The sequence below is a fragment of the Bos javanicus genome, chromosome 17, assembly GCF_032452875.1.
Source record: "Bos javanicus breed banteng chromosome 17, ARS-OSU_banteng_1.0, whole genome shotgun sequence".
NCBI classification, from domain to species: Eukaryota; Metazoa; Chordata; class Mammalia; order Artiodactyla; family Bovidae; genus Bos; species Bos javanicus.
Window position 1 is genome coordinate 40,007,882 of NC_083884.1, and position 12,458 is coordinate 40,020,339.

General features: G+C 39.4%; 1 non-coding gene across 1 annotated transcript; it reads left to right on the plus strand.

The window, feature by feature from the left end:
* The first annotated feature begins 10,553 nt into the window (after positions 1 to 10,553).
* On the plus strand, positions 10,554 to 10,625 carry TRNAR-ACG (transfer RNA arginine (anticodon ACG)). Its single transcript has one exon. It is a non-coding gene; the product is annotated as a tRNA-Arg (tRNA).
* The last annotated feature ends 1,833 nt before the right edge of the window (positions 10,626 to 12,458 follow it).

Sequence of the window (12,458 nt, forward strand, 5' to 3'; positions counted from 1 at the left end):
GCAAATTAGTGTATACCAGAAAACATTTGCCCTCTTGTCCTCACAATGCTTACCCTGACCCAAAGAAGTAAGTCCTAGAACAGAGGTGTATGATCATTTGCATGGAAAGAAAGCACACAATGTTTGGCTAACTTTCTCAGAAGTGCCTGCTTCTGCTTATCATCTGGATATTTGATGTTTGCAAAGGCTATTGCAAAATATAGCTTTTTTATATACTACAAAAAGGCGGCTCTTGGAGAAGAATTCAGAAATACTCTGAAATACAAACAAACACTCTCTATTTACAGACTTGCTGTTCAAGATTATGTCCATAGGTAACACACTATAAAGCTGAGCACTGAGGAATTGATATTTTTGAACTGTGGTGTTGGAAAAGACTTTCGAGAGTCCCCTGGACTTCAAGGAGATCCAACCAGTCCATCCTAAAAGAAATCAGTCCTGAATATTCATTGGAAGGACTGATGCTAAAGCTGAAACTCCAATACTTTGGCCACCTGATGCGAAGAACTGACTCACTTGAAAAGACCCTGATGCTGGGAAAGATCGAAGGCGGGAGGAGAAGGAGACAACAGAGGATGAGATGGCTGGATGGCATCACCGACTCAATGGACCATGAGTTTGAGTAAACTCTGGGAGTTGGTGATGGACAGGGAGGCCTGGCATGCTGCAGTCCATGGGGGTCAGAAAGAGTCGGATATGACTGAGTGACTGAACTGAAATGAACACACTTGTGTATTTAAAAATCTGTAATAGTTTGAGTACTGATGGGAACGTAAATGGGTACAGCTACTGTGAAGAATAGTATGGAGGTTCCTTAAAAACTAAAAGCAGAGCTACCATATGATCCAGCCATCCCACTCATGGGCATATATCTGGTGAAAGTGAAAGTGAAAGTCTCTCAGTGGTGTCCTACTCTTTGTGACCCCATGGACTATACAATCCATGGAATTCTCCAGGCCAGAACACTGGAGTGGGTAACCATCCCTTCTCCAGGGGATTTTCCCAACCCAGGAATCAAACACAGGTCTCCTGCATTGCAGGCAGATTCTTTACCAGCAGAGCCGCAAGGGAAGCCCAATACTGGAGTGGGTATACTATCCCTTCTCCAGCAGATCTTCCCGACTCAGGAGTTAAACTGGGGTCTCCTGCATTTCAGGCAGATTCTTTACCAGCAGAGCTATCAAGAAAACCCCCGTATATCTGGAGAAAACTGTAATTTGAAAAGATACATACACTTCAATGTTTACTGCACCACTGTTTACAATAGCCAGGACATGGAAGCAACCTAAATGTCCATCAATAGAGGAATGGTTAAAGAAGATGTGGCACATATAAGCAATGGAATATTACTCTGTCTTTACAAAGAATGGGAGAAGGCAATGGCACCCCACTCCAGTACTCTTGCCTGGAAAATCCCCTGGACGGAGGAGCCTGGTGGGCTGCAGTCCATGGGGTCGAGAAGAGTTGAACACAACTGAGTGACTTCCCTTTCACTTTTCACTTTCATGCATTGGAGAAGGAAATGGCAACCCACTCCAGTGTTCTTGCCTGGAGAATCCCAGGGATGGGGGAGCTTGGTGGGCTGCCGTCTCTGGGGTCGCACAGAGTCAGACACGACTGAAGTTACTTAGCAGCAGCAGTAGCAGTAAAAAGAATGAAATAATGCCATTTGCAGCAACATGGAGGACCTGGAGATAATTATACTAAGTAAAGTAAGACAGAGAAAGGCAAACATCATATGATGTTGCTTATGTTCAGAATCTAAAATAAATAAATAATAGGGAATTCCTTGGTGGTCCAGTGGTTTGGAGTTGGCATTTTCACTGAGGGAACCCAGGTTTGATCCCTGGTCAAGGTACTAAGATCCCAAAATGCCTGCTGAGTGGAAAAAAAAAAAAAAGATATACATGAATTTATACACAAATCAGAAATAGACCACAGACATAGAAAACACATTTATGGTTACCAAAGGGGAACAGGAAGTAGATTAAGAGTTTAGGATTAACATATACACACATATGTATAAAATAGATAACCAACAAGGACCTACTGTATAGCACAGGGAACTATCCTCAATATTCTGTAATAATCTATAAAAGAAAAGAATCTGAAAAAGAATAGATTTATATATGTATAACTGGATCTCTTTGCTGTACACCTGAAATCAACACAATATTGCAAATCAGCTACACACCACTATAAAATTTAAAAAGCCTTGTTAGTTAAATTTTTTAAAATAAAAATATGTAAAGAGGGTATGTCTGACATTAAATGTTCTTAAAGTATTTTTTTTTTTAAGACACACTCTTGTGGGTCCACAGAGATGTGTGATTTTGTCGATTTCAGAGATTTTGTTGATTAAATATTCTGTAAAACAAAATAGTTAAGTGCTTTCATTGTCACCAAAAATAACTTAACCAGGGAAGGAAAAGTGGATTCTCAACAAAGTCTTTTTATTGCGCTGGGAACCATAAATTCCAGACTGAAAAAGTATCTAATACACAGAAAATAGGAAGAATAGGGCAAGAATGGCAAGTAACTGCTGAAGAGGGATCTTAAAGGTACTATGACCTGAAAAACATTTCAAAAGGGAAACAAGTGATTTATAAACTGAAGCACAAATGTAAAAATATATTTGGGTCATCTATTTGCTTAGATCTTTCTGACAACAGTGCCATCTGGAGACCCGGTTTGACCAAGGACATGAGATCTTAAGGAAAGTTTGACACACATACTGAAAAGTATGCTGATGAAGTCTTTCTGTTTCTCTCAGGGCTCTTTTGCTGCTTATCACTGCAGCAAAGAGGCAACTGAAAATTCAAAAACTGACATTTTCCTTTAAAACCTAGATGTGCGAAGCTATAAAAGACAAGATAAATAAACTCTGTAAGATTCTAGTGGAGGTACAGAGCATTTAACATGTGATTTATTCATTCAGAGGATATTATTTTAGGAAAATTAAGAAAATAATAATAATACATTGCAATCATTTATGATAATGCTAGTATTCATAGCAGTGTTCTTTTTTCATTATGGTAGTTGATTTACAATGCTGTGTTAATTCCTGCTGTACAGCAAAGTGATTCAGTTGTACATATACATATATTTTTTAAATATTTGTTTCTATTATGATTTATCACAGAATATTGAATATAATTCCCTGTGCTATACAGTAGGACCTTGTTATTTATCCATTCTGTGTGTAATAATTTGCATCTGTTCATCCCTGACTCCCAATCCTTCTATCCCCCAATCCCCTCCATCTTGACAACCACAAATCTGTTCCATGGAAATGTTCTTTAATTTATAACTTTGAAACTGCAAGTAAATAGATGTGCTTCTAATCTCAGAACAAGTAGGATCAGAAGACCTGAGAAGTAGAGAGCAAACATAACTCAAGTTTGCATCTTCCCTTCACCCACTCACAAAGATTCTTAGCAGCTTCTGAGCTTTTCTTCCCAAGAGTCCCATGAAATGTGTCCCAAGTTTTTGCAGAGACTCTGATGAGCATCCCCAGGTACCAAGACCACATCTTCTTAGGGTATCTCCTCTGGGCAAGATGCTACCTACCTCAACTGTGAATAGGTCCCAAAGTCACCTCTTGCTCAGCTAGTCTGCCCTGCAATTCCCATGCTGTCCACCAGGCACGACTATCATTTTCCAGCAAGGAAGGCTGGGCAGCCCCACCACTGACAGCATTTCTATTCTCTGTGCTGTGCTTAATCATGTTTGCCTCTAGGTTCCTCTGTCCATGGCATTTTCCAGGCAAGAATACTGGAGTGGGTTGCCATGCCCTCTTCCAGGGGATCTTCCCCACCCAGGAATAGAACTCGAGTCTCCTGCATTCCCTGCACTGCAGCATACTCTTTACTGCTGAGCCACCGGGGAAGCCCCCATTGGCAGCATGGGGCCCTTCCCAGTGCAAAACTTGAGTGGCAGTGGGTGGCAAAGAGGAGAGATTTCTTCTCCTTCCTTTTATGGCTCATTCTCTAAGAGAGACATCAAAGCACAATTGTTTTTGCCTAGATCTTCCAGAAAAGTCCCTCTTCCAAAAGTTGTCCAGCCTCTCACCCAAACAATGCCCATGTTCTTCAAGCCATCTGTCATCTTTATCACACAAGAGCTTTGTTAAGTGTTTGGGGTCTGTTCCAGGGGAAAAGTAAGGAACAGATCCCACTGACATCAGAGCTGTGAGTTACCAAAAGGCCACCAGAAATTTAAGCAGGCTGAATTCCACATGGAAGCTAAAAGACTGAATTTCTTGTGCTTTTCTGTGCATTCCTATCTTAACATACGTTCCAAAAAGATGCTGATTTATACACCAAAATGTCTTACAGAGATTTTAGTTAAAATAGCTTTTTCTGATGTAATATCTTTTTTACTTTTATTTAACCCCTCTCTCCTTTGGATTAGTTCTTGTGGCATTGCCAGAGGATGACTATTACTGAGGGAACCCTGGCTGTTCTCAGCATGGCTCACCCGTATTTTAATCCCCATTCATTCCTCAATGAGACTATCAAGACAGCTTCTATATTTTACCCCCTCTTCATTCAGTAGCAGAGATTCCTTTCATTTCCAAAATACTCCTTAATCTCTTACTTGAATATCTTCCTGGCAGTTCCACCCACCAGACCTAACACCCTCAACCTCGCAGTGTGCAGTGCAAAGGTCAGATTCAAGGGGGAGCCCTCAGTGAAATATGATGCAGAAATCACATGAGCCACAGAATCTGCTAAAACAGAAGAGTGCAATTTGTCAAATTCAAAGAAATATCTGAAGATTGCTGCCAATGGGTACTTTGGGGCTTTCTGAGGATTTTAGCCTTGTTGCTTTAAAATGACCCATCCATTCTATCAGAGTTTATCATACCAAATCTGTCTGAATTTTTTTAGCCTATCAAAGAGAAAAGAATAGGAAAGGCAAAGCTAGTGGGAAGTTAAAGTTGGACACATAAAGATTCTGTTCCCACTGATGCCACCAAGAAGTTCTGAACTTGGACAAGGCTCTTACCTTCCCTGGTCCTCATTTATCACATAATAAGCCTGGACTGGCTTGTTGTCAAGGGCCTTTTTAGATCTAACAATTTATTTTGGTAATAATATATGGTTCTCTTTGAGAACCGGGGAAAGGAACCGATCGTAAATAAAAGACAAAAACAAAGCTGCTCCTCAGTTAGTAAGATGACTGTACCCAGCAGGGGATTTGGGGAAAAGGCAAAGTGGTTTTTAGAGCTGACAGTAAGAGTGGGGGAGGCTGCCAACCAACAGGAAGGCCAAGGAATGCCATTTCAGTGCAAAATTTATCTTGATAATGTGCAAACTGGCACACTGTCCAAACAATGGTATTTCGCTCTGTATAATCAATTTAAATTAGATAAAGACACTTTCTCAGAACTCTAAAATACCATGCATATATTAAAATTAGCTTTAGAGATAACATTACAAGTATATTCTTTGAGATTAAAGTGCAGTTTGCAGGGATTCCAGTTAATTTTGAGAGAGAATAAATCTGATTTCATATAGTTTCCTATTTGGTTTAGAACATTCTTTTTTTAAAATGTCATCTTTTAGGCAATGGATTTTTCACTTAATCCCAGTGAATGCCAACCATATCAACAACTGCCAAAAACAACTCTACCCAGGATTGTATGTATAGGAAACCAGCAATTAAAGAGCAGGAGAATCAACACTTAGAAAGTGGTAATACTTTGGCTGTTCTAAGGAGGAAAAAGTAAATTCCTTGGGTTTTGTGGACAGAAAAGATACACATACAAGCATGCACACACCACATTCTCATTCTTCCTGAAAGATATTTTGCTATTCTTCAAGAAATCCAGAGATTTCTAGGACCTAAGCCAGGATATTTGAACCAGAAGAAAGCAAAGTTAGTCAAAGAGCTAGCACGGCTGATAATTAGCAGCATATAGGCTTATAAAACTTTAAAATGTACTGTAAGAGATGTGTTTGGATTTATAGTAACACGTATATAGCCATCAAAACTGGGGAGTCCAGACACAACAGTAATTTATGTGGTTACATTTGTCTTTACTATTCAGAGTTCTTTATAGTCTAGGAATGAAAATTGGGATTCAAATGTGAATTTCATGTTTTGTGGCACCTTATTAAAATTGAAATGAAAAATTCTATTCTTCTGCTTGGAATTTCAGCATATAATGAATTGCCTAAAAGGACAGAAAAGTACAGGGGAGAAAAAGTGTTGTTCAGCATGATGAAGTAGAAAGAACATCAGGCTTGGAATCAGGAGATCTGGAGTCTATGCTCAGCTCTGCTGCTAACAGGCTGACTGATTTGGGGCAAATAATTTCAGGTCTCTGAGTCTCAGTTTTCCCACTGTAAAACGTGAGGACTGGTTTAGATGAATATAATTCTATGATCACTAGTGTCAGATCTTGTAGCATTTTCTCTGCCAAGAGAACCCCTAGGAAAATTATCAAGTACTCCTATATAATAGAAAACAGCATTTCATTCAACGTATCACCCTCACGGGGTCTGAGGTAGACAGAGGAGCCCAAACACTTGGTGTATTATACATCCAGTCAATCACAATTTATCTGCAGAATATCCCTTTTCTGACATTTAAGAAAGGTCAGAATTCTCAAGAGCTTAATAGGAATGCTAATGTCTTTTACAACTGTACGGCCACTTGGTTATGCCGAATCATTTAAAGTTCTCTGGGACTATGGACAATGAATGGCAGTGACCTTGAACGTCTGTCTGACTCTTGTCCAGAGAACAAGGGTAAGAGAAAGTCAACAAGACTGTAAATTTTTCAAGGAATTATATAGTCACTGTTAGTAAAATATATATAGTGCTCTGCTTACAGCTTCTCTATCTTTAGATGTATGTCCTATAGACAATTTTATTACACTGAAAGATTTATATGCAACATTTCAGCAGTTTTCTACTCAGGTGGTAAGATGTGGTATAACTATGACAAACATTGGCCAACATGACACCAGCCTGGAACATTAAAAATGGAAAGACTGAGAGATACAATTAGATATTTGACTGCACAAAGTGAGCAGGATTAATGCACATTTTTGCCTTCTGGATTTTTTTAAATTTTTATTTTGATAAAAATAATTGTTTAGCCTCTTTACCCAGATTCTCATCCTTTTTGCTCAGCTCTATAATAATCCTCCTTCACTTCAGAAATACAGAGTCTCAGATACCTCACATTCTATGAACTCATAAATAGCAAAATATATTAGGCAAATTTGTTTCAGTTAATGTGTACATCTAGGCTTTGCTTTAACTATTGTTGAATGTTTTATTTGATAACAAAAGAAGTTACCATGTCATTTTAGACTTTCCATATTCTAATTGTGATAGAAGGCCACTGGTATTTAGAGAAAATTAAATCCTGCTTTCTCACTCATGCCTTCCATCCCCATTCTCACTTCATAAAATAGGTAACCAACAAGGACCTACTGTATAACATAGAAACTCTACTGAACACTCTGTAATAATCTACATGGGTAAACAATCTGAAAAAGAATAGATACACCTATACGTATGAATCTCTGTGCTGTACACCTGAAACTAACACAATATTGTAAGTCAACTATACTCTAATAAACTTTCTTTAAAAAAGAATGGGGCTTCCTGGTGTCTCAGCGATCAAGAATCTCCCTGCTAGTGCAGGAGACACAGGTTCGATCCCTGGTCCAGGAATATGCCTCAGAGAACTAAGCTTAGGCATGACAACTACTGAGCCTATGCTCTAAAGCCCATGATTCACAATGACTGAAAGGACGCACTGCAGCTACTGAAACCCATGCACCCTAGAGCCCACGGTCCGCAAGGGAAGCCACCACACTGAGAAACTCATGCCCTTCAACTACAGAGTAGCCCCTGCTCACCTCAACTATATGAAATCCCAAGCGGCAATGAAACACAGCCAAAAATAAGTAAATAAATAATTATTAAAAAGCAGTTCAAAACAAATTGATAGTATTTTCTTATCTGGTCTCTGAGAAGAAACCAGTGGAGCAGCAAATTAATTACCTGATGTGGGTAGATATAATTGAAGTTCGACTTTGTTATTATTTAAATGCTAGGAGTTACAGAATTTTAATATTGACTTCTGCAAACCTCTGACCAAACTTCAAAAAAAAAAAATATTTAACCTATCAAAACATTTTTACAGGGAATAACCTTGAATGAGATGGGGGGGGACAGTAGACTAAAATAGCAGATTTTCATTTTTCCAAGTTTGTTGAGGAGTAATTGATAAATATAGCTGCATATATAATGTACAAGGTGATGACTTGATGTACATAGACATCATGGAACAATAACCAAGATCAAGTTACTTGATCCTAATGGATCAACACATCCATCACCCCCACATAGTTAACTCTTTGTTGTGTGTGATGAGCTTACAAGACCTACTCTCAGTTACAATCAAATATACAGCACCGTATTATTAGCTATGTCACCATGCTGTGCATAAGACCCTCAGAACTTAATTCTTTTTCTAACTTTCTGTCCTTTGACCTACATCTCCCCATTTCCCCCAACCCCCAGTCCCTGGCAACCACTTCCATTCTCTGTGAAACAGATGTTTATTCCTATAGATTAAAGTTTTATTACATTCCTTCAGCCTGCAGCCAATTTCTATGGCTCTGAGAATGTCAGGAAAGGTGTATGCATGACCTGCAGGAGAGCTGGTGACTCAAATGACTGGTGAATCTTCCTGCTGCTATGGTATTGAGCTAGGCTTTAGAACAGGGGGAAGGGTAGCTTGAGTTTGCCACTGGCCCAAGTCTGTACAATACGAACACCAGGATTGAAGGTGTTAAACCACGTTTACACCATCAATCTTAAAACCTCCAAGTGTATTTTTTAAATGAAAAGTATCAATTATTTTTTCAATTCATCCCAATGTTTACTGTCATGTATTTTGAGACCACACAACTCAAGCTGGGACTTGAACTCATTGTCTTATAATTGAGATCACACACCTGGTCTCAGGACTTCATGAAGCTCAAGTTCTTGGTGTCTCAGCACAGAAAGAATTCATGCAAGACAAAGTGATAGGTAAGAAATGGATTTATTTAGAGAGAAACACTCTCCCCAGACAGAGTGTGGGCCTTCACAGAAGGCGAGGGGCCCTGAAATGTGGCATGGCTAGTTTTTATGGACTGGGTAATTTCATAGGCTAATAAGTAGGAGGATAATTCCAATTATTTTGAAAAAGGAGCCAAGATTTCCAGGAATTGGGCCATCAGTCACTTTTTGTGTTGGCCTGGGAATTGTCATGGTGACTGTGGGTGTGTCATATAGATGCTAATGAATTAAAAACAGCATATAATGAGGCTCAAGGTTTACTGGAAGTTTAATCTTCCTCCATCTTGGACCTAATGGGTTCTAACCAGTTTTTGTCATGGCTCTGTCATTCTTTTAAAAAAACAATTATTATTTTTTTGTTTGTTTTGTTTTGTTTCCTCTTTGGCTGAATGAGGAACTTCCCCAACCAGGGACTAAACTCATGCCCTCTGTAGTGGAAGGACAGAATCATAACTATTGGACCACCAGGGAAGACCAGCTATATCATTCTTTTAAAGGTTGTGTCCTGCTCCCTTCCTCCTGTTTCAGTTCTATAGTATCAATATCCATATTTATTAAGTGAATGGAAACCTATACTGATGCATCTCACAGAACATTCTAGGCTCCTAAATGCAAACTACTTAGGCAAGGCATGGATCAGAAAGAATTATTGGCCAAAAGACATATTTCCTTATTAGCTGACACTCATCTTGATATTCAGCTCAGTTCAGTTCAGTCACTCAGTTGTGTCTGACTCTTTGTGACCCCATGGACTGTAGCATGCCAGGTTTCCCTGTCCAACATCAACTCCCAGAGCTTACTCAAACTCATGTTCATCGAGATGGTGATGCCATCCAACCATCTCATCCTCTGTCGTCCCCTTCTCCTCCTGCCTTCAGTCTTTCCCAGCATCAGGGTCTTTACCAAGAGGAGTCAGTTCTTCTCATCAGGTGGCCACAGTATTGGAGTTTCAACTTCAGCATCAGTCCTTCCAATAAATATTCAGGACTGATTTCCTTTAGGATTGACTACTTGGATCTCCTTGCAGTCTAAGGGACTCTCAAGAGTCTTCTCCAACACCACAGTTCAAAAGCATCAATTCTATGGTGCTCAGCTTTCTTTACAGTCCAACTCTCACATCCATACATGACTACTGGAAAAACCATAGCTTTGACTAGACGGGTCTTTGTTGGCAAAGGAATATCTCTGCTTTAAGGTGCTGTCTAGGTTGGTCATAGCTTTTCTTCCAAGGAGCAAGCATCTTTTAATTTCATGGCTGCAGTCATCATTTGCAGTGATTTTGGAGCCCCCCAAAATAAAGTCTGTCACTGTTTCCATTGTTTCCCCATCTATTTGCCATGAAGTGATGGGACTGGATGCCATGATCTTTGTTTTTTGAATGGTGAGTTTTAAGCCAGTTTTTCACTCTTTCACTTTCATCAAGAGACTCTTTAGTTCTTCTTCACTATCTGCCATGAGACTTCCCTGGTGGCTCAGACGGTAAAGCATCTGTCTACGATGCAGGAGACCCGGGTTCGATCCCTGGGTTGGGAAGATCCCCTGGAGAAGGAAATGGCAAGCCACTACAGGACTATTGCCTGGAAAATCCCATGGACAGAGGAGCCTGGTAGGCTACAGTCCACGGGGTCGCAAAGAGTCGGACACGACTGAGCAACTTCACTATCTGCCATAAGGGTGGTGTCATCTGCATATCTGAGGTTATTGGTATTTCTCCTGGCAATCTTGATTCCAGCTTGTGCTTCATCCAGTGCCACATTTTGCATGATGTGCTCTACATATAAGTTAAATAGCTTCTTGATATTAAAAACATTTAATTTTTACATTAAACTTTGAAATTATTTGGCAATAGCCAATCATTTTGTTTGGACTATAGATCTGTCCTCAAAAACCATGAATCCTGGACAAGAAGGTATTTCAAGGAAAATGACCCATAATGATGGCATTTGTAATGAAAAAAAAGATTTGAACCAGATACGTTTATTTTTTAATATGTGTATATAGATCGATAGATTGGTTTTTCTGTATTTTTACTTTCTCTCCAAACAGGATATTAAACTCAGTTAAAAGGCACAGGATAATGATTTCCATGTCTCCTGCAAATCTTACTATTACCCAGTTTTATTAAACCACATTCTTTGCTTAAGCCTTTGGGGAAAAGTGATTCAAAAGAGTTCATGAATGACGTTCTGAGTTCAGAACTATTGTGAGAAAACAAGTCCTGCCCCTTATCTCAGAGAGTCTGACCTCTAAATTTTCCAGCACAATGCATGCCCCCAGAAGGAGCACTGATGATCCCAGAGTCCCTTCCCATCCCACCAACCAGTACCAACAGGAAACGTTGACATTTTCAGCACAGCGTTGTTCAACTTTTTTCACAGCTGTCGACAACCCTGTACTGCAATTCTGACAGCTTTTAAGTAACCTATTTTTCTCACCTTGCCAAATCAAATCATGAGTGAAATTGTATTAGAGTTTGATGTTCTCGTTACTCACATGTCATTTAAACTCTATGTAATCCATATATTGTTCATGAAACTTTAGTGAAAACATCTGGAAGAAGAAACTATTTTCCAATTTTAAGACTTTGGAACTATTTTATTTTTAATGAAACCATGAATTTTAGAAGCGTTTTTCCTTTTTCTTCTAAATTTCTTCTAAATCTTTCCAAATTCTTCTAACCTCTCAGAAATAAGAGATAAACAGATAGAAGAAAGTAGTTGTTTGCTTCTGTGAGTCTCCTATCTAAGCAAAAATATCTCAGTGGATAAGGCATTCTGATGTTGGCCGAGTTTATAAGAAAAATTCTTATAAATCTTCAAGTGTTTTTTCAACTGCAGTTTGCTGCACAGAGTTCTAATGATCTGAAAAATTTAGTGCAGATACCTAAAAACTTGTGTTCATACTCTACAAGCTCTAAACTTACAACATCAGCAAGGAGATGCTCACCAACAAAGAGAATACTCCAGTAGGGGTGATGATCCTGTAAATAAGTTATATTGTGATGCACTGAAAGCTGCAAATATGGTAAATTTAAATATAGCTAGTATTGATTTTGGAGAAGGCAATGGCACCCCACTCAAGTACTCTTGCCTGGAAAATCCCACGGACAGAGGAGCCTGGTAGGCTGCAGTCCACGGGGTCGCTAAGAGTCGGACACAACTGAGCGACTTCACTTTCACTTTTCACTTTCCTGCATTGGAGAAGGAAATGGCAACCCACTCCAGTGTTCTTGCCTGGAGAATCCCAGGGACGGGGGAGCCTGGTGGGCTGCCGTCTATGGAATCGCACAGAGTCGGACACAACTGAAGCGAATTAGCAGCAGCAGTATTGATTTAATTTAACATCAAGTAGTGCTGTAAGATAAGT